Below are 23976 nucleotides of genomic sequence, written 5' to 3' on the forward strand. Positions count from 1 at the left end.
CAAAACTACTTGTCTTGGTTGACTGAAGCAATGCTGAAGCAGGACAAGCAGATATCAAGCACAATTGACTATTCATTAGAGACCAGAGTCAGAGAACATTAGGGCCATGCCTTGTGAAGCATCATGATCACTCCCTGTTGCAGTCCGGTTTGCATTGCTGTTAGAAATCACCCAACCAAGAGCAGCTTCTGGGAAAAAAGAGATTTATTTTGGCTTACAGGCTCAAGGGGAAGCACCACGATGGCAGGGGAAAATGATGGCATGAGCAGAGGGTGGACATCACCCCCTGGCCAACAGAAGGTGGACCACAGCAACAGGAGGGTGTGCCAAACACTGACAAGGGGAAATTGGCTTTAATACCCATAAGCCCGCCACCAACAATATACTCCCTCCAGGAGGCATTAATTCCCAAATATCCATCAGCTGGGAACCTAGCATTCAGAACACCTAAGTTTATGGGGGACACCTAAATCAAACCACCACAATCTGTCCCTGGCCCCCATAAACTGATATCCATGCATGATGTAAAGTACAATGCATTCAGTCTGACTTTAAAAGTCCCCATAGTTTTTTATCAATCCCAATGATGTTCATACATCCCCATAGTTCAAGATCTTTTAACTGAGCCATAATACCAAAATATAACCTCAAAAAACCCATAATGGCACAGAATAAATATTCACACTGCAAAAGATGACATTGAGCATAGCAAAGAAACATTCAACCAATGCAAGATTTAAAACAACTGGGACAAACAAACTCTGTAGCTTCAAGTCCAGCAACTCTAGCCAGTGACAAATCTTCAAGTCTGATAATGTAACCAGCAACAAGTCTCTGGCATTCCAATTCCACCCCTCCAGCTAGGCTACTCACATTCCTGGGAAACTTCATTGGGGCCGGCAGCTCCTTGGCAGCCATCTCATGGTCCCAGCATCTCCACTGGGTCTCCACTGCAAGCCACGGTTCATCCTCATGGCCCCATGGGGTCTCTATGCAGGCAACGAGCAAACCAGCTTCACACTGCCCATGGCCATTTCCAAAACACAAGACCATGTTGCAAACTCAGTGACCCTCTTTCCAGCATTTCTTATACTCCACAATACCAGGTAGGTGCCAATTTGTTAATGCAGGGTGGAATAAAGCAGACTTTGAAGAACAGGACTCCTTGAGCACTCAGGCCCCTTCAAAAGAGTCTACATTCTTCCTGTTGCCCCAGCTTAGGTCAGCTAGCCCAGTCTCAAAGGTTGTAATCTCTCAGTTGCAGCTGAATGGGCAGCAGTTCACCCAAAGGTTTTTCTTTCAGTGCCATATCCCTCTGCACACACCAGTTCATTTCTACGCAACGCAACCCTGCACAACTTCTCAGGACATGGGCACAAGAGCAAGCTTCTCACACAAACTGCTAGCCCAGTCCAGGCAAAGTTCTTTCTCACCCTCATAAGCCAAACCTCACAGTCCATAGTTCTTACTGCCTCAGGTCTTTCAGCTCTGACCAGGATAGACCATCAAGCTGTACTTACAGCACTGCAAGGCATCTCTTAGGCCAAGGTTTCAAATCCTCCCACATTCCTCTTGAAAATCAGCTCCAAAAGGCTGAAGCCACATAGTCAGGTGTCTAGCAGCAATCCCACTCCTTGGTACCACTTTACTGTTGCAGTCCGGTTCACATTGCTGTTAGAAATCACCCAACCAAGAGCAGCTTCTGGGAAAAAGAGATTTATTTTGGCTTACAGGCTCGAGGGGAAGCTCCACGATGGCAGGGGAAAACGATGGCATGAGCAGAGGGTGGACATCACCACCTGGCCAACATCAGGTGGCCCACAGCAACAGGAGGGTGTGCCAAACACTGGCAAGGGAAAATTGGATTTAATACCCATAAGCCCGCCCCCAACAATATACTCCCTCCAGGAGGCATTAATTCCCAAATATCCATCAGCTGGGAACCTAGCATTCAGAACACCTAAGTTTATGGGGGACACCTGAATCAAACCACCACACTCCCCTACATCTGAGACAGAATACTTCAGTAGATTTTAGCTACCTGACCTCAGAAGGCAGTGATGAACTCAGGACCACAATGATGAACAGTCCTCATAAATGTTTCCACTGATAGGTGGAACAGTTGCTTTATCTTTGCTGGGAAAATCATGACAGGAGAATGTCACATCAGCAAGAATGTTTTTTTCAGTATTTCCTTGCAAGACTCTGTCAACTCTTCCTAGTAATTAATCTTGTCTCAATGGTTAACTCAATGATTGACTCAATTTATTTATAAAAGTAGGTAATGGGCTGGAGAGATTGCTTAGCTCTTAAGATACTTGCCTAAGAAGCCTAAGGACCCAGGTTTGGTTCCTCAGTTAAGCTGGATGCACAAGGTGACACATGAGTCAGGAGTTAAGTGCAGTGGCTAAACACTCTGATATATCCAGTCTCTCTCCTTCTCTCTCTCGCCCCATCTTTCTCTCTCAAATAAGTAAATAAAAAATAAAATATTACAAAAAGGAGGTAATATTAGTGAAAAAATAGATAATTGAATAGAGAATTTATGATCTAAGTTACCTCAAATAAGTACATGGCACAATGTCATGATTATCATAATAAATGCAAGAAACTAAAAATAAGTTTAAAAAGTAATTAAACATACTTGAAAACAAGAGAGAATGATTACTCTGTGTGGTGGTTTGATTCATGTGTCCCCCATAAACTTAGGTGTTGTGAATGCTAGGTTCCCAGCTGATGGATATTTGGGAATTAATGCCTCCAGGAGGGAGTGTATTGTTGGGGGTGGGCTTATGGGCTTTATAGCCAGTTTCCCTATGCCAGTATTTGGCACACCCTCCTCTTGCTGTGGTCCACCTTATGTTGGCCAGGTGGTGATGTCCACCCTCTGCTCATGCCATTGTTTTCCCTTGCCATCGTGGAGCTTCCCCTCGAGCCTGTAAGCCAAAATAAATCTCTTTTTCCCAGAAGCTGCTCTTGGTTGGGTGATTTCTACCAGCAATGCGAACCGGACTGCGACACTCTGGTCCATAAAAATTCATGACTGCCAAGCATTATCCAGATACAACAAGAGCAAAGCCGTTGTCTTCACTTCCACAGGTGAGAGTGTTTCTGAAATAAGTGGCATGAGCAAGTGCAGCATGCAGTTTGTTCTCAGTTAGGAGTGAAGTGAGATTCTTCTCTTGTAATTCAGAATCATAACAGTATTTAAAGCAACTCACCACCTGCCACCCATATTGCAATGAATCCTAAAGTATGAAATTATTTGTGAGAACATAGATCCTAGGATCTTCTTAGAATTTCGTGTCTTAAAATATATATCTTTAATACTTCTTGACCTTTCAAATGTTCAAAAATGACCCTGTACTAATATTTTGAAATGGAATATGTAGATGAGAGGTAGATAGATACAATTTTTTAACTCTGATGTCTTACATTTCAGTTGTGCTCATTTGAATTAGAAACATGTTTTTGTTACCCCTTTACTAGTCATTACGACACTATGTAGAAGATATCACTTCAAGCTCCATGGCATTATTGAAGAAACTGTACTACTGAGGGTATGTACAAAATGATACCACATGTGAGTGAGGGAGGCCGGACTAGGCCATGGAATTCAAGATACTGATTTCTGAGCTTGCCACAGTGGCCATTTCAAAATCCCTTACTCCACGTCTGTACCAAATACGTGTGAGTTGCAAGTGAACACAACTCAAAACTGGCCATAGATGGATGAGTCAGATAGCCACAGAACAACCAGGCATGGTGGCACATTCTTTAATTCCAGCATTTGGGAGGCTCAGGTAGGATCACTGTGAGTTCCGAGCCAGTCTGAGAACACATGGTGAATTCCAAATCAGCCTGGGCTAGAACAAGACCCTTCCATTTATAAAAGAAAAAGAATACATAAATAAATAAAACCACAGAACACATAGAACATGTATTTAGTCTTTAAATAGTCAAGAAAAAAAAGGGCTATTCATCCCATATGAAAATGTTCACAAAGCAATTGTTTCAGGTGTAAACATTAGGTGGGAAAGGCAGATAAGATGGATACATTATTCCATAGAGCACTGGCCATGTCTGCAGTCAGAGCCAATAACAGCATAGGAAGTTAAGGGGGGAAAAAAAAAAAAGGCTTAGTTCCAGTGTAGCACAAAAATAATGTGTAGGAAAAGGATGGAGTAGAAGGTGAAGTTGAAGTGGGAGATGGTCCTAATCCTGCATAGGAGGGCTTTTCTGAATATCCCCAATGCTCAACCTGAAATTGTGCTGGTTTTATTCTCTGACCACAGTGCCCCTTCACATGTCTTTATGGGTCTGTTCTCTGCACTGGCTTATTTGCTTGCAGCCTGTCTAAGATATAGTCTGAAACAATAAACTGATCGGATGAAATATGCTTCATTTCCATTTTCTGCCATGTACAATGTACAGAAAGACCACCAATCTCCTAAAGTGTGATCAAATGTGAGATCTGCTCCGGTATGAGTTGATCTAACTGAAGAGGATCCCTCCCTCCAAATGAACTATTTTAGAGTGGAATAGCTACACCTATGCAATGAATTTCAAAATTGACCTTAATTCTCTCATGATTCTAAAAATATTGAAAGATTTATAAAGTTGCCACAACTGGAGTCAATGCAATGAGATAAGAATAAGTTAAAACTCAAGAGAAAATGTCATTGTATGTACTATTGCCCCCAGTACTGATTTGGGGCATGATGCCCATGTAGTGCCTGGCCTGGATCTTACTGTCAGCAGTACATTTTGTTCCGTTACTGCAGACACTGATGTGGGAAAGATATTATCAAGTGAAACAAACTCTAAAAATCTCAGGTCAGTTTTCTGTTACTTCTTGGCTCAAAAGTCCATGGCTTTCTTGCAAGCAGAAGACCAGGCTTGTCCCCAGCTTTCTGTGCAGATATTTTAGAGCAGTCACCAAAGGAGGTTTCATTTCAAGTGATGCACTACAGTACCCAGGAGCAGAGGCTGGAGTTATTAAGGGACAAAAAAAAAAAAAGTTTATTAAAGAAGGAATAAGTTCAATGTTTCAAACACTCTGAAAAGTAAAAAGTATGTGAGCCAATCATGGGAACAACTTGAGAAGTTTCTAAGAAAATCCTAAGAAAATGCACAGTGCAAAAAGTAAGTAAACTAGTTTAAATTTAAAAAAAAAATAGAACACAGAAAAAAATTAATAAAGAGGAGAAGCTTTTGAAAAACGCCACAGATTTGATAGGCTTAATTTAGAAATTCAAACAACTGTGGATGTGCGTGAGTTTCCAAACTAGTCACACAATAAACTGTTTAATAAAATTTCATCTCATTCTGATTTGAGGACAAAGCCTACCTTTTTCAATGATCTCAAATTAACCAATGTTATAAGCACTATTACAACTATGACAGTTATTGGGTAGTGCAGGAGGCCATATTCTTTCTCCCTGAAAAATCTTTCTCTACTATACTCACATTTTGTAGGTTGAAGGGGATGAGAGGTGTACGGAGATGGAGGTGACGTAGGGTAGGACCTGCTCATATTGGTGAAAATATGTGACAGTGCACTTCCTCATGTTACTTCCATAATGGTAATGTTGCATTCCAGGGGCAGGAATAGTTTCCTGTTGGTTCTTTGCTGGCTTTGAATTGATAAGTGATGATATAGTTGAAAGCTATTTTAAATGTTGAACAGAGGGACAAAGTCCATCTCCAGGCTTTGATGTTAATGTGCAGCACAGCATTTCAGCAGAGATTTTTCTCTGTCTGAGGAAAGCTGAAGTTGGAACGTGCTGCACTCAGGCAAATTTATACCAAGGTGGTCAGTGCACATATTCCCGCAGCTATAATTCCTCCTTATACAAAGTTAGCCTTTGTGATGAGAAAAGCGCTACACTAAGTGCTTTATATGCACCATATATAATTATTATTATTATTTATATATTATATATATTACATATAATATAATAAAATAATATAATATTATATATATAATTATTATTTCTTCTTCTCCTCTTCTTCCTCCTCTTCTTCCTCATCCTCCTCCTTCTTCTTCATGTGGCATTATCTTTAGCTATTTTAACATCAAGAATGAGTTAATATTAACAGTCAGATTAGGCAAAAATGAGACAAATTTTCAGATGGTAGTTTACAAATCCATGCTGTTAGCGACTGGAATGATACAAATATATCAAATAATTAAAAAATGGATTCCAAATTATGACACAAACATATACTTAGTCACATGAAGAAACCAACGTCTACCAAAATACATGTGCACAGTGTGGGGGGGAATATGAGAATGAGAAAAATCATATAGTTTTTCTTGTATGGATGATAGTCACTCAGGAGTTTTCACAATCCAAGCTGCTAGCAAGATCATGAGTAAAGTAATAAATCCTTCAGGCCAGGAGATTTAGGAACAAAGAATAACTGTGTCCAGTTTACCTCCTATAACGTATGGCAAGAATAATTGAATTTAGAGCAATATCTGCAGCTTTACAGATGAACAAATAGCTAACTTAATATATAAATAATTAGGTAAAAATTGTGTGGAATATGATAGCACATTAAAATCAGTTTTGGCTGGTCCTGATGCTCTTATTCACGTGTGATATATTTTGTGCTCTTGTGAGCATGGGTGTGAAAATGAAATGTGCTGCTTGATATTGAAAATATCAATTATCATTTTGTGTATAAATATAGCTATAACAAGTTTATGTATGTATGCAATATATATGCTAATGCTCTTACTCCCATCAATTTTCATATATATGAGAGAAATGTAAGTTTTTAGACTACCATAAAAATTTATGACAAGTCTTTTGATACATTTTCTATGTATAGCCAAAACGTGTGTGCTTTCCTGATAGGCTTATTCAGGTAAGATAATCATATACTTGGGAATATTCTCCAAAAGCTATAAATAAGAAGTTGTTTGCGAGAAAAAGCAGTTAAAACTTGACCCAATTTGTGTGACATGCAATAGCTCTCTTGTTCCTGATAATCCATTTTCAAATGAAATGCTCTGATATGCCCAGAAGATTTATTAGGAACAGAAAATACGTGTATTCAAGTAGTAGTCCTTTAGTCCCTGTGAAAGAAGTAGGTAGAGATAAAAGGGAAGAAACTCAGAGACCATAAGTCTTTGTGGGCATCAGGCACCATTGACTGGCAGGTCTTTGGAGCCAGCAAACACATGGCTGCAGGAAGCTATAAATTCAAATGATTCAGACTGTGGTGGTTTGATTCTGGTGTCTCCCATAAGCTTAGGTGTTCTGAGTACTAGATTCGCAGCTGATGGAGATTTGGAAACAAATACCTCCTGGCGACAGTGTATGGCTAATGGGTATTATAGCCAGTTTCCCCTTGCCAGAGTTTGGTACTCTCTTCTATTGCTATTGTCCACTGACTGTTGGCTAGGAGTTGATGTTCATGCCTGCATTTCCCCTATCATCAGTAGAGCTTCCTCTGGAGTCTATAAGCCAAAATAAACTATTTTCCCTCATGGTGCTCTTGCTCAGGTGTTTTCTGACAACAATGTGAAACTGACTGCAACATTATAGTTGGTACTGATTGTGGCATTGTTGCTAGACACTTGATTGTGTGGCTTTAGCCTTTTGTGGTTGATTTTTAAGAGGAATATGGAAGGATTTGAAATCTTGGCCTAAGAGATGTCTTGCAATGCTGTAAGGACAATTTGATGGATTGCTCTTGTCAGAGTTGAGAGACATGAAAGCAATACGAGCTATGGCCTGTGAAGTTTGGCTTAAGAAGGTGAAAAGGAGCTTTGTCTGGATTGAGTTAGAAGGAGTTTGTGTAAGAAGCTTGCTGTTATGCCAATGTACTGAAAACTTGTGCAGGGTTGATTAGCATAGAAACAGACTTATGTGAGCAGATGGACATGGCACAGAAAAAAATGAAATCTCTGTGCAGAAACTGCTGCCTGTTCAGGTGCAATTGTATGAGAGATTACAATCATTGAGATTGAGCCAGCTGGCTTGCATTAGGACAACAGAAAGGATGTAGTCTTTTAAAGGGGAGTGAATGCTGAAGGAGTGTCCTGTTCTTCAAAATCTGCCTTATTCCTCCCTAGATTAACAAATTGGTACCCCAAATGGTATTATAGAATGTAAGATGGAAAGGGAAGGTCATTGGATTTGTGCATTTGCTCATTGTCTTGTGTTTTGGAAATGGCCATGGGCAATGTGAAGCAGGTTTGTGGGATTCCTGCATGGAGATGCAATAGAGACGTAAGGATGGACCGTGGGTCTCAGTGGAGATGGCAGGACCACACAAAGGCTGCTAAGGGGTACAACCAGACCCAGATGAAGTTTCCCAGGACTGTGAGTAGCCTAGCTGTAGGGGTGGAAGTGGAACACTTGCTGCTCCAGAGACATGTTGTCCAATTTGGGAACTTGTTACTGGCTAGAGTTGTTGGGCATGGGGCTACAGAGTTTGATGTTTCCCCGGTTGTATCTAGTATTGGTTGAATATTTATTTGCTATGCCTGATGCCTTCTTTTTTAGTGTGAGAGTTTATTCTATGCCATTATTGGTTTTGGAGGGTTTTTTTTTTTTTGTTTTTTTTTTTTTTTTGCTATTATGGCTCAGTTAAAAGACCTCAGATTTTGGGGATGTTTGAACATAAGTAGGATTGATAAAACTATGGGAACTTTTAAGGTTGGACTGAATGCATTGCATTTTACATCATGTATGTTTAACAGCTTATGGGGGGCAGGGGCAGAATGTAGTTTGACTCAGGTGCCCCCCATAAACTTAGGTGTTATGAATGCTAAATTTCCAGCTAATGGAGATTTGGGAAATTATGTCAACTGGTGAATGGTATTGTTGGGTACGGGCTTATAGGTATTGTAGCCAGTTTTTTCTTGCCAGTGTTTGGCACACTTTCCTGTTGGTGTTGTCCACCTGATGTGGGCCAGGAGGTGATGTCCACCCTCTGCTCATGTCAATGTTCCCCTCTGCCATCATGGAGTGTCCTCTTGAGTCTGTAAGCCAAAATAAACCTTCCCCCCACCCAGACTTCACTTTGTGGGGTGTTTTCTGGCAGCAATGTGAACCTAGCTGCATCACAAACCCTATTCTTTTCTAAGCTAGTCTTATTGAAACGACTGACTGCAAGAGGGTAGATTAGGCAATCAATTTGTAGGGCTGTATATTTTCAAATGAGGTATATATGAAAAAGACAGTCAATATCCATATTAATCTCATGAAAACTGGATGAATATAGTTTCTAAAAATGCCTGTTTGAGCACTAGGTGTCCATGATTAGGGCAGACATAGTACAAGAGGAGCAATGGAGTTTTGACTGTCACAAAGTAAAATTTGAGACTAAAATATTGGATAGTGTTGGCTATAAGTCATTTAGAATCATAGTAAGACTAATAAAAATCACCTAAGATGCCACCATATATTGCTGGGGACTCTGATGCAGCTTGTTGGATGCTACTTTAGGAACATGATTTGTTCTACTTTCTGAGTATTAAGTGTCCATCTTTATCCTTACTTTGCATTCTCCTGTGTTGTCAAATTTATGCAGACTCTCAGTTAAGGGGGGGTCTTTCTAAATTATTTCTTTATTAATCATTTGTATCCACTACTTTCCAATGAATTAAGCCACATTGTGCTCACAATGCTTTGATGATTTTCAATAATTTATGGTGTTTTAAATTCTCTAATGTGACATTAAAGCAAATTAAACAAACACACAAATAAATGTCAATAAATGCCTCTTACAAATGTTTTCAAGTTTCATGAAAGTATTACTACTATTCTATGACCTAGCACATGAGAGTATTTAGTGGACCACGGATGCTGACTGTACCTACTGTTTGTATTCTCTTTGAAACTGGCAATTTATGCAATGCTTCTTAATTCTCTATGCATGCATTATTGTTTAATATATTAACAGGCCTTATCACCCCCCCCCCAATGAACAGTAAGATAGCTTAACATTTCTGTCTCATGGTATGTATCATGCTGTCCCTCATACCTGATTTAATTTATTTTTAAAATTTCAGTAGAAAATAGAATAAAACATCCAAGAACACTAATAACCATTGTTGAATGAACAAGTGGGAATTACAATGGATATTTCCTAGCTACATTTATTCAACATTTACTCCTCCTTCCAAAAACAGAATAAATATTAATAATACATTCTTGTGCTCCAAGGTAGAAAATAAATCTTAGAGACATATAAGAAAATTATCATCATTTGGTACAAATTGTGACTGAGCCACACAAATCACTGCTTGCCTCACTCATCTCGATAAGCTATTATTTTACCCTGCACAATAATAAACAGAAGTGATCTGTCTGTATCTTCTTCTTCTTTTTTTTTTTTTGTTTGGCTTTATTTTGTCTTTGGTAAATGAAGGGGGGAGTAATGTTTTCAATGACATAGTTAATAGGGAAAGAAGGGAGAAGGGGATTGTAATAAAAGAGAAGTTTAACATAACTTTAATTATTTTGCCCAATAATTTTGGCAGAAAGAAGCATGGATACCCTTCAATAAATATAGAGAAAAAGACCCCAAGGCTCCAAAATTAGTTAATCAGTCATTCTTCTTAAAGAAATACAGAAATACAATAATAACTCATATTTTGTAATAGTATTTTAAACTTTCTAATATTTTTAGAAGCAGAAATGAGAAAAAGCTGCTTTTTTCATAAAAAGAGCATGACTCCCCTAAATAAATTACACTATGGCTTTGTTATTCTGTGTAATTATCATTATGGTTCATTTTCAGAACAACATAATATTTTATCTCCTAACATGTACTCTAAATTAAATCATTTTTCTTGGCAAGTATTTTTTCCATCACACCATTCCTATAGTAGATAATCTAAGGGGGATTGAAGCCATTTCTGACAAGTGTAATCATGAATAGATATTACACCAGTGTTGGCAAGTGTCATCTGAAATATTGGACATATGTGTAATATAAAGAGATTAAGCTGGCATCTGTGCTCTGATAGGGAAGTGTGGATTCTAAAGCAACAAGGAAATGGGGAAGCTGATGGTGGATGTCAAAGTATGGTGAAGAATGAAAGAGATAACTATACCCAAAGAAATTTTGAGTGTCAATTTGCTATATAGTATAGTATGTATGGGTTTTATTTTATTGAAGAAAAATAACATCTATTGGGTCTTTCTATGGGTTTTGACTTTATACAATAATTGTGGGAAATATATACTTTTATAATCTTTTAAAAACCCATTTAGGGGCTGGAGAGATGGCTTAGTGGTTAAGTGCTTGCCTGTGAAGCCTAAGGACCCCGGTTTGAGATTCAATTCTCCAGGACCCATGTTATCCAGATGCACAAGGGGGGTGCATGCATCTGGAGTTCGTTTGCAGTGGCTGGAAGCCCTGGCACACTCATTTCTCTCTCTCTCTCTCTCTCTCTCTCTCTCTCTCTCTCTCTCTCTCTCTTTCCCTCCGTCCCTCTTTCTCTCTGTCACTCTCAAATAAATAAATAAAAATGAACAATTTTTTTTAAAAAAATCTTATTTAGTATCTTGTCTAATTTGTCAGTCAATATGTGCATTTCTCAATAATAATTTATACTCTTTAAAAACATCAGTCCCTACAGCCAACATAATACTTAATGGAGAAAAATTTGAAGCTTTTCCACTGAATTCAGAAGCAAAACAAGGGTGAGGTTTCTACTGCCCTCACTTTTATTTCATATAATACAGGAAGTCTTAGCTATAGAAATAAGGCAAGAGACACTCATAAAAGGGATGTAAATTGGAAAGGAAGAGGTCAAATTATCACTATTTGCAGTTGATATGATTGTATACATAAAAGACCCTAGAGACTCTACCTGCAAACTGTTGGCTAATAAACACTTTTAGCAGAGTAGCAGGATACAAAATAAACACACAGAAATCAGTAGCTTTCCTATTTACTAACAATAAACATGTGGAGGATGAAATCAGGGAATCTTTCCCATTCACAATTGCTTCAAAAAAATAATAAAATACCTTGGAATAAACTTAACCAAGGAAGTGAAGGATCTCTACAATGAGAACTTTAAAACACTCAAGTGAGAAATTATAGAATACACAAGGAAATGGAAAGACATTTCATGTTCTTGGATTGAAAGAATCAATATTTTGAAAATGTCAATCTTACTGAAAGCAATCTACACATTTTATACAATCCCCACTTGGATTCCAATGGAATTTTTCACAGAAATAGAAAAAAAAATCCTAAAAGCATTTGGAAGCACAAAAAATATTGAATAGCCAAAACGATTTTGAGCAACAATAACAATGCTGGTGCTATCATCCTACCTGATTTTAAGCTATCTTACAAAGCAATAGTAACAAAAGCAGCATGGTATTTGCACAAAGACAGACATGTAGATTTGTGGAACAGAATAGAGGACCCAGATGTTAATTCAGCCAATTACAGCCATGTGATTTTTGACAAAAATGCCAAAAATATTCATTGGAGAAAAGACAACCTCTTCAACAAGTGGTGCTGGGAAGACTGGATATTTGTGGGTACAAAGATGAAAATAGATCCTTGTCTTTCTCCGTGCACAAGAATCAAATCCAAGTGGATCATGGACCTTAATATCAGACCTGAAACTGTGAAATTGCTAGAGGAAAAGGTAGGGAAACCCTTCAACATATTGGCATAGACAATGCCTTTCAGAATATAACCCCAATTGCTCAGAAAATAAAACCACTAGTCAACCACTGGGATCTCATGAAATTACAAAGCTTTTGTACAGCAAATGACACTGTGAATAGAGCAAAGAGACAACCTACAAATTGGAGAAAATCTTTGCCAGCTACTTATCTGACAGAGGATTAATATCCAGAATATACAAAGTACTCAAAAACAGAACAATAAGAAATCAAACAACCCAATTTAAAAATGGGCTATGGAACTCAATAGAGAATTTTCATTGGAAGAAATACAGATGGCATATAAACATCTAAAAAATGTTCTACATCCTTAGCCATCAATGAAATGCAAATTAAAGCTAACTTGGTAATTCATGTCTCTCCTGTAAGAATGGATACCAACAAGAAAACAAATGACAATAATTTTGGTGAGGTTGTGGTAAAATGGGAACACTTCTACACTGTTGGTGGGAATGTAATTTGATATAACAATAGTGGAAATCGGTGTGGAGGTTCTTGAGGCAGCTGAAAACAGGTTTACCTCATGATCCAGCTATAGCACTCCTTGGCATATATCCTAATGATTCTTCTCACTACCTTAGTGATACTTGCACAACCATGTTTATTGCTGCTCTATTCACAAGAGCTAGGAATGGAACCAGCCTGGATGTCCATCCACAGATGAATGGATAATAAATATGTGGTACATTTACACAACAGAGTTCTATTCAGCAGTAAAGAAAAATGAAATTTTGAAATTTACAAAGAAAAAGATGAATCTAGAAACGATTATACTAAGTGAGGTAATTCAGGCCTAGAAAGTCAAACATCACATGTTCTCTCTCATATGTAGACCCTAGCTACAATGGTATAGACTTGTGTGTGAGCTGGAACCAAAAATCAGTTGCAGTGGCTCATAAGCTAGAAAAAGGGCTATAAGGAAGGGAGGAAAGGAAAGGTCTTAAGGGGATGGTATTGTATACGTTTAAGTAGAAGAACATATTACAGGGAGAGGGAAGGCCTAAGTGAGGTCAGGGAAAGAGATTGTATTAAAAAAAGGATGGGTGAGGGTCACTCAAAATTGAAGATATTCTGAATAAGACATGAAAATCTATTTTCTTGAATAATGGCACATCCTGAGGCCATAGGTTGTTACTAGAAAATTTTTGGTGCTAGGGATAGGATACCTTCTAGTGAGTTGTTGGCCCGGGCGGTCTCTGTTGCCTCCAAAACATCATAGGCTATTATCAAGGCCCTTGGCTTCCCATGAGAAAGAGATGGTAAGACCCTATTGTTGTAAACTTCACATGCCTGAGCGGTAAAGTCATTGAGAAATCAAGCTGGTGCTAAGCAGAAAACCTTCTCCTTGTAGCCCAGCCAACTGAAAGCTGTAAAAAACTTCACTGCATACAGCCTTATGGGAAACAGAAGTCATCAGTGGTGAAAACAGTGGACACTGGTAGCCTCAACTTTGGCCAGACAGGTCAAATGTCTGAATGAGTGCAATACTGGTATGTCTTCTTTGGGGGAAGCCAACTGCTCTTTAAGTGGACTGAAGGCCCACTCTATGGGAGGGAATACATGCCTGGTACTGAAAACCCAACCAAAAGCCTATGGCAGGGGAGGTCATGAGCCTTAGGGGTATAAAGCCTGCTCTTGTCTGGATAAATGCATATATTACTCTCACTAAATTGTCCTGAAGGCACTATACTTATTGTTTATGTTCATATATTAATATTAATCATATTTCTGTTTAGAGAAGCTTCTCTTTTCCCATGATGATGACCACTGGGATGACCCAAAAGGCAATATAGTTCTGAGAAGAAAGGATGGAAGAGAAGCCAGCACTGAAACATCTCACACTCTCCAAGACACAGGGTCCATTGTGGAAGAGGTGGCAGAAGGAATGTAAGAGCCAAAGAAAGGGCACCACTTCTTACGTACAACTGTCTAGACAGAAATTGGCTTCGATATCCAAGACCTCCCAGTGCCTAGAAATACCTACATAAGACCCTCATAACAGAAGAAAAAGGTGATGACATCAAATTAAAAGAGAGACTAATAGAGAGAGGGAGGGGATATGACAGAGAGCAGAATTATGAAGGGGAAAGCAGGGGAGGGGGGAAATAACATGGTTTGTTGTCTGTAACTATAGAAGTTGTCAATGAAAAAAAAATATATATATATACATATATTTAAAAAAGGAAAAAAAATCAGTCCCTAAACGGGAATTTTAATTTTTATCAACATATTTACTCCTCTAAGGCATTTCATTGGACAAAATAACTGTGTTTTCTGTTTGTTTTCATAGTGTAATTGTTACCATTGTATCTCTGTTTTATCTCTACCTTCTTATGGAAAGTAAAATGCTTGTGACGACAAGGGAGTATGCCATTTGAGTTCTTCTGGCTCATAGCTCTTCTCTATAGCCGGTGGTTCTGCTGAGTAAAATTGAACATAAACCCTTAAATCTAACACTTTAGCATTGGCATCTTTGCCTGGTTTTCTTTTTCATCTTCTCTAAGACAAGTAGCCAGACATTTGCCTCATTTTCAGCTTTAAACATATCAAATAAATTTTTGCTTCAGGATCTGCCCCTGGATGATGGCACCAGCTTTCTATCTGAGGAACTCCATATTGAAGGGCAGAGTCCATGCTATGGTCAGGTTTTCACAGAAATACTTGATATCCTCCTTCCATGGCCAGGGTAATTTTTTTTTAAAAGGATTAGCCTACTTTTTAAAGTTTATTTTTATTTTTATTTATTTATTTGAGAGCGACAGACACAGAGAGAAAGAGAGATAGAGGAGAGAGAGAGAATGGGAGCGCCAGGACTTCCAGCCTCTGCAAACGAACTCCAGACGCGTGCGCCCCCTTGTGCATCTGGCTAACGTGGGACCTGGGGAACCGAGCCTTGAACCCGGGTCCTTAGGCTTCACAGGCAAGCGCTTAACCGCTAAGCCATCTCTCCAGCCCAGCCATGGTAATTTTATTTCCTTAATTTTTTCCTCTTATTTTGTTTGTCTTTTGGAAATATTTCTCTGTCTCTCTTCTACCCTCTATCCCTCCCTCCATCTGTATATGTTACTTTATATAGAATAAAAAAACTCATGAAAATAAAATATCTTTCTTAATGATTTCTGTGTAATTTATACATATTTATAGCTCAAGGTAACACGACATGTCAGTTTCATGAATATAAATCAATATTTACCACACCAATAATTAATGAGTGAATTTCCTAAAGTCACCTACATATTCTTTAAATGAATGGCACTTGAAAGGATGGATCAGAGAATAAATGGAAGAAATTTCACATCATCAACCTAATTACTCTATTGTAATGTACACAGATCACCTTGAAACAAGAGGACAATAAAAATTATGGTGGATTATTTCTATCTTTACATGGCAACAAGACAGATAGGGCCATCAATAATTGCAGCCTTTTTTCTCCCTCTCTATGTGTTGGATGGTCATGCAAAGAAGTCATTAGATATATGGTGTTGGTGAAAGCTCTTTTCCCTTATTGTTTCAAAAATCTCTGGCAGTGACTTGTGAGAAAACTAGGACTCTGGAAACAGATAATGAGGCACATTGTCCTACTCCCTCCATAGCTACAGGTGACTGACCAGCACTTTATTATATGGAATTGCCACCATTTGAGACCCGCTATCCTTCATACATTCTTCCAAATGTCCAAAAACACAAGAGCAGGAACTACTAGCTGAGCTGTCTCAGTCCACAATGGTAATCCAACCACCTCAAAAAAAGTAAGTCAAGCACATGGTGGTAATGGTTTAGGTCAATAAGTTTTGTAGTTATTTTTTTTTTTTAATATGGCAGACAACTGATAATGAGTATTGGAAAATTAAAAAAAAAAGAACAGATATTTCTATAGTTTCATATGCTTGTAATTTCAGAGGGCACTTTAGAGGGTCACTGTTTATGCAGATAGTATAAGAAGAAATCTGTAATTGTTCCTCCTAACTATTCCATTTGTAAAGAAGAAATCCTATAATTGACCCTGATACATTTAAATTTGATAATGAATCACTTTTATGCCTCTCATAAGTAGTATTTGAGTGACAGACTGAGCACAAGTCCAGGTTAAAAAATAAGAGGTAGAATTAAAATAGTAGAGAGCCAATATCCCCCTTAATGCTGATATCACAGAATTTTTGCAATGATACTATTAAAGTTCAAATAACCATAATGCAATAGGATTACAGTTTTAGCCTGTTCTGTTTAATCTGTGGTTCAAATGACATATTTTTATAGAGAGAGTAAGAGAAATAGAAGGAGAAAGAAACAGAGAGAGAGAAAGAAAGAGTGAGAGAGAGTTGCTGTGCTAAGGCCACAGATCTGCAGTTGAACTCCAGATGCTTGGGCCACCTAGTGGGCATGTGCAACCTTATGCTTGTCTCCTCTTGTGTATCTGGCTTACATGGGATCTGGAGATCAAATATGGGTAAATAGGCTTTGCAGGCAAGCACCTTAACCACAATGACATCTCTTCAGCCCTCAAATGACTTTTGATATTGCTAGTGATTCTAAAATTATTAGTACCTCTTAAATCATTTCTGTATCAACTGAAATGCTATTTTGATAAACTCACTGAAAATACTGTGATAGTTTGTCTAAAAGTCTTTGAAAGTTGTGACCACATCCAGCTGATATTTGAATTTGAGATGCTAGTAGATTTTTCTTTCCCATGCTGCCCTGTCAATAGTAAACTGTGATGTGTCATACTCTTCTTGGCATTCACACACATATTGCACTGATAATGTCAGAGGAGAACATATGAAATAAGTTATTTTCCTTTCTAAATTTTAATACTCCTTAGACTTGAGGCTGAGATCAATCTTTAGGATAAATAACATATTATCTTAGTGTATATTCACTCACTTTCTGAGATTCCTTTATGGTTTGGATAGTTTAAACTATCTGGTCCATCACAATGCTATGTTGGTAAAATTGTCTTCTCTCTCCAAAAAATGTATTCTCATGCTTGTAAAATTGATCTGTTCAGCAGGGCATGGTGGCATATGCCTTTAATCTGAGCACTTGGGAGGCAAAGGTAGGAGTATTGCCATGAGTTCAAGGCCACCCTGAGACTACATAGTGAATTCCAGGTCAGCCTGAGCTAGAGTGAGAACCTACCTCAAAAAAAAAAAAAAAAAGAAAGAAAAAAAAAAAAAAAAGAATTGGTCTATTCAGAATATTGCAAAGTTTGGGACACCTGTGCCCTTACTGCCATGAAATGAAAGGGATTCCCTGCAATTACTAGGAAAGGAGTTGTGCACACGCTTCTAGAATCCAAAGAACCAGTGTTAGAGAATGGAGTTTGTGTATATATTTTCATGACTCAAAGATCTTAAAGTAGACTAAAACCTTCTGCACCTATCTAAATATAAACACAGGTGAAACTGTATTGCCTTGTGTAAATATATTTCTCTTCTTTGTCAGAAAATGCTATGACCCTGAATCTCCAATGACGACACTTCCTGGCCTAACCTTCTGCACCTTTTCAAATTCCAACTGCAGTGTCATGAAGATATGTGCAAAATGCCTTGCCTTTTCTCAGGGGGCACCCTTTCTCTTAAATCCAGGGTAGACATAATTTCTAATAAACAAGCAGAATCTGGTAGATATGCTGCTATGTGACTTTTGAGGGGTAGTCATAAAAGCCATATGCATTGCTCCTTACGGAGCTCCACATGACCAGAAAGAAGCCTACTTGGAAATAGCACATATGAAAAATAGCTTGAAATCCCATTTGTTCATCCCAGGAGGCCTTTTAGGTGATGGCAACACTGACTAGCATCCTGGCCCCAGTTTTCTAAAAGAACCAGAGAACCTTAGAATTTTTTTTTTTTTTTTTTTTACCTTCAGCAACAGTGTGACAATCAATGTTTATTGTTTTAAACTAATGCCTGTTGGGAGAAATTTGGCACTCACTAAGAAATTACTAATAGCTCCACCAAAATAATCAGTAAATTTAAAACATATCTAGTACATAAATTTGTGAAATTTGTGTTCAAATGTTGATCCTAAAAATGAGTAGATTATTTAAAAGCTCTTCAGTTTCATTTAAAAATTTTAATAAAAATTTAAACATACAAACACTTGTAAACATAGCTTTATATATAGTTATATTTACATAAAAGTATAGAGTATATATTTGGATATATGAGAAGGCATTGAGTTACCTGAGCTGTGATATAATTAGGATAAAATTACAGCCATAAAAGGATCTGGTTTCTATGCATTTATATATACACTAGCATCTGGAGATGACTGTCTTTAAACACTTTGAAAGAGAAAGAATGTAGAAATAGAATTAAGAAGTATATTAGGGCAAGGTAGGAAGAGGTGGGGAGAAGAAAAGAGGAAAATTGAAAGAAAGAGAGAGGGGCATTAGCCTCCCTCCTTATACTTTTTTATATTCTACAAAAATTAACCTCTTTGCCTTTAGAGTTTGGATCAACTGTCTATGTATGAGAACTCTGATTTTAGTTATATCTACCCACATGGGCCTTTTGCCATATATACCACTTGTTTCAATCCAATGTAGACCCTAAATTTTCAAATGGCATTTTTGACCCTATCATTGGTCTATTACCCATTGTTCCTATTTGGAAAATGTAATAATCATAATATGCCATTACAGACTTCTGATAGTAGAAGTGAACATAGCCTTGAAAACTTTCTCTTGCAGCAAGTTCAAACTTGGGATATGTTTTGCCAGTCAGATATGATATTTCTTCCTGAAATCACAGCTCATGGCCACTTTAATAATACATTCTTTTCCCAAGTAAAACTTACTAGAGGTGCAACATCTGGTTTCTAATGCAACTTAATTTACTCAAATCCCTTGTGTTTTCTGCAATGTACCAAAGAAGGTGGAACACTTTGACACGTAGAAGAATACCAACAAGCCATGTCTACATTGGCAAGGGGTTTCTAAATGGCTCATTTAAAGCAATCAGGGAATCTTTTATTTGGTACCACTCTAACAGCAAAAATGTTTACATTTCTAAATGAAAACCTCTTTTTCTTTGGCTGAAAACATTTCCAAGTAAAAGTAAATGCTTTGGTCAGTCAAGGAAAAGACAATGCTTTCCTTTGAACAGTGGAGACTATAAAATATTTCTTAAATATTGCCAAACACAATGATGTACATATAAGCATTTGATATATTCTTGACTTGAACCTCAAGTATTAGGAAAAAAATACTCAAGTGTTAAGCAAGTTCAGGTTTTCAGACAGGCCTCCAATTCTTGTTAGGGAATAGTTGGGTATTTGAAAACACATACAAAGTACAATGGGAAATTGAATGCTGATGTGAAGAAAATTATCCAGATAATTGAGACCAGCCCTCACACGTATGCACAATTTTTTATAAATCACTATCAAAACAGAATTTCACTGCCTATGTTTTGAAGAGGGTTTTTCATGTTATTTTTGTTTCTTTGAGATGACAAACTTAGATTTTGAAGTAATTAGCATTTAATTTCCATTTACATAATACCCACTCTATTTGTAGAAGACAGAGCTAAAGAAAAAAATGGATGTGGTATTTGGTTATGAAATATTTTTACCATATTCAGTAGTCTTCCTTTTTACTTAAACTTGTACTATAATTTTTACATGGAAGAAACAGGTGGTTACCACAAGGTTTTTGCTTGTTGATTCAACATTCACCATAACATAATCACTGAAGTTATAATCAGCTAAACGTACTAAAGTCATATTTCTACAAAAATAGAGTAAGTAAATATAGCCTCCCGCAAAAATAACTAGGAATTTTAACTTTGGTTATAACTTCTTTGTACTAATACACCATTATAATGTGGATATAATGTAACTTAACTTTTTAAAGATTTTATTTTAAGACTCAATAAGTATAAAGATGATATTGAAGTAACCTTCTGTCACTGTGGCTAGCTAACTTAGAGAAATCTGCATATGAACCAGTAAGTATATTTCACATTTTGTTCATATCTATATCTCTCTATTCCTACATTGATATCTCATATGTGCTACTCTCTTTTAGTTGTGTTAATATATAAACTTAACTTTGTATCTTGTTTTTTATTTTTATTTTTCTTCATTATTTTCTAGTGCTGAGGATTGTGCTCAGGCCCTTGCACTTGCTAGGCAAGCACTCTACAACTGAGCTGAATATGCAACTCTGATTTTGTTGTTAGCCAATAATTTAACTGGTTGAGTTAAAGAATTGAAGTTTTATAACTTAAAAATTTTATACCTGGGCTGGAGAGATGGCTTAGCGGTTAAGCACTTACCTGTGAAGCCTAAGGATCCCGGTTCGAGGCTCGGTTCCCCAGGTCCCACGTTAGGCAGATGCACAAGGGGGCGCATGCATCTGGAGTTCGTTTGCAGAGGCTGGAAGCCCTGGCACGCCCATTCTCTCTCTCTCCCTCTATCTGTCTTTCTCTCTGTGTCTGTCACTCTCAAATAAATAAATAAAAAATTATACCTGCTATAAATTGTTATACAAGCTGTCAGACTAATTATCTCATATTATTTTACTGCTAATTTGTTTATTTCTTTATAAAAGTTGAAATAGTAGAATCTGTGCACATCTTCACCATTTACCATAAAAGCAAGAACACTTCATATTTTCTGATTACCTACAATTGACTCAAATAATATATATGTACTTAAATCAGACTATTAAATACAATTGCATATGTTGCAGTAGAATAAGATTTTTTCTTACCTTTATATTTTAAGTTTTAGTTTTCATATTTTAGAAACTATGAGAATATAGGCCTTGTAAGATGCATTCTTATATTAGATGTCACAAAATTACATTTTTGGAACTAAGTAAAGTTTTATTGTAGATTTGCATGAGAAGATACATCATGGGAGGCTGTTAATTAGTTTTGCACTTTTCATATGAACATTGATTGATCATCCTTATCAGGTGCATGTAGCTTTATAAAATACTTGATATTTTTTCTTACAAATTCTATTTTGTCCTTGTTTTTCTTTAGTGATAATCATTGAAGTTATTCATTTATTGGAGTGTTATCGGGTTCCAGAGGTGCTTTAAAATAAAATCCTTGTCTATTTATTTATGGCTATTGTGGTAGGAAAGGAGACATATGAGCAAGCAAATACATATCATGGCAGAAATTGGTAAGTTGTTGTAGTAGTCAAAGTTCTTCTGTAAAACAGGAACAACAGATTATGGGTGAATAGCTAAAATTAACTTATGATTTATTTATGAGTACTGGTTTGCATGATTATGGGGGGAAAATGTGATCAAAATTTGTAGGCAAGACAACTAGCTAGTAACTCAGACAGAGGTAATGTCACAATCTTGAGTGAAAAGGCACTTATACAGAAGTCAGGGAGGCCCCAAATTCAGGTATGGTTTCTGCTACTATCTGGAGTTACAGGTCTTTAAACTCCTCTGAGTAAACCTGTTAGTTTTATCTGAAAGCATTCAAATAATCGGATCAGATTCAATCACATTCTAAAGGTAGTCATTCCTTTTGTTCATGGTGAGCTGATTTTAAATAATAACCACATCACAAAGCCTTCAACAGCAACATCTAGGCTAGTGTTCTAGTGTTAAGCAATATGACTGAGCATGGCAGCCTAGTGTAGTTGACATTAACAGCCACGGGGGGTGGGGGGAGGTAAAATTGGGAAGTGTGATAAAGGTGCATTGATGAGGGAAGAAAACCATACAAACAGGCCAGGAAACAAAAAGTTTGAAAAGTCAAAGGATCTGCAGAGACATATACTAATTGAGGATCAGAAAGAAAAAAAAAAAAAAAAAGTTTTGGTAGAGCATTTAACACAGAAGAAGGCAACTCCAAAGGATGCAGAGCAGACGCCTTGCTGGCACACTTTAAAGAAGAAAGAAAGTGAGAGGGACATGAGCTAAGAGAAGTTGTCTAGAACAATTATTAATTACTAACTTACAAGTAATCATTAACTTACAAGGTACAGCAACAACTTTGGGTTTTGTTTTGGGAACTGATGTAGGAGGTTGAGGATGGCTATAGTTTGAACAGACTAAATGCTGCAAATGAATGACCTAGGCAGAAATACATGTGTAGAATAACCATGGTAATTGAGTGAAATATACAATATGATAAAATTGGAAAGGGGACACATCCCCATCATATTTCTAATCTTGGAAGAGATAATTTTAGCTTTTCACCTGGGATAGGATGCTATGTGTGGGTTTATCATGCATAGCCATTTATTTTGTGGAGGTGAACTTTTTTCTGTAACTAACCTATTGAGACTTCTGATGTGACAGAATTAGGCAAATATGTTTGTGGTCTTTTTGAGAAGATAATATGGCCATTTATTCCATATTCACTTAATGGATGAGCTGGAGGGAAACCCTGCCCCAACATGATGGTTCAGGGCTGAACTGAATGTTGTCCTATAACCTGCACATGTACCATGGCTTGACTGTCCCTGTGCTCTCTCTCTCTCTCTCATTCACATTATAAATATATTGAAGATACAAATTGAGACATTGTTATTTCCCATCCATCTATGTGGAAAACTGATAACACTATGAATGAGCTTACTGAATTGTAAAAGCATTCCATTTTGTAAAGATAAAAGATAAAATGTGTTTTGAGACCAATACTTTCCAATATTCAGAGTGAAGTAAAACAGTGTAATGATAAATGCAAATATGTTGGCACAATTAAGGTTGATTCCTTCTCTTTTCTAGTGAAAACATGACTGAACCAAATCTCTTCATGTGTCTGCTAGAGGTCTCACTTTCTCCGAGGGCATGTTGTTAGTCAGTATGCTGAGATTTCGACTACATGACAAATATTCTTCCTTATGTTGTCACGGACAAGCAGTTTTTCATGATTTGACAGTGCATGAGGAGGTAGACAATGATAGTGACTATCAACTTTAAAGTAAACATATGTCTTAAATTCACCTGATGGAAAGGCTTCCCTGTCAATCTGTTAGTATACATAGGAACATTTAAGATGGTCATAGCACTTTATGTTTTGTTCTCTATTTTCTCAAAAACATAAAAATAGATTAAGGCTTGAGACTTCCAGGTAAGATGGCAGCATGAGAGCCACGCCAAATCAGCCTGGGGAGGGGTATAAGCAAAACCCCAGCACAATACACTCTACTTCTGAAAAGTGAAGGAGAATAGGTTATTTTTAGACACAGCAGAGAAGCTGGAGAGACCAAGATCCACCAGAAAGAGAGAAAAGGGCCAGAGTCCCAGTGAGGCACTCGCAACACACGATCCGGGCACCACCGATGCCATGTGCCAGGCCCGGTCCACTCG

This window comes from Jaculus jaculus, chromosome 7 (assembly GCF_020740685.1).
Source record: "Jaculus jaculus isolate mJacJac1 chromosome 7, mJacJac1.mat.Y.cur, whole genome shotgun sequence".
In the NCBI taxonomy this organism is placed as follows: domain Eukaryota; kingdom Metazoa; phylum Chordata; class Mammalia; order Rodentia; family Dipodidae; genus Jaculus; species Jaculus jaculus.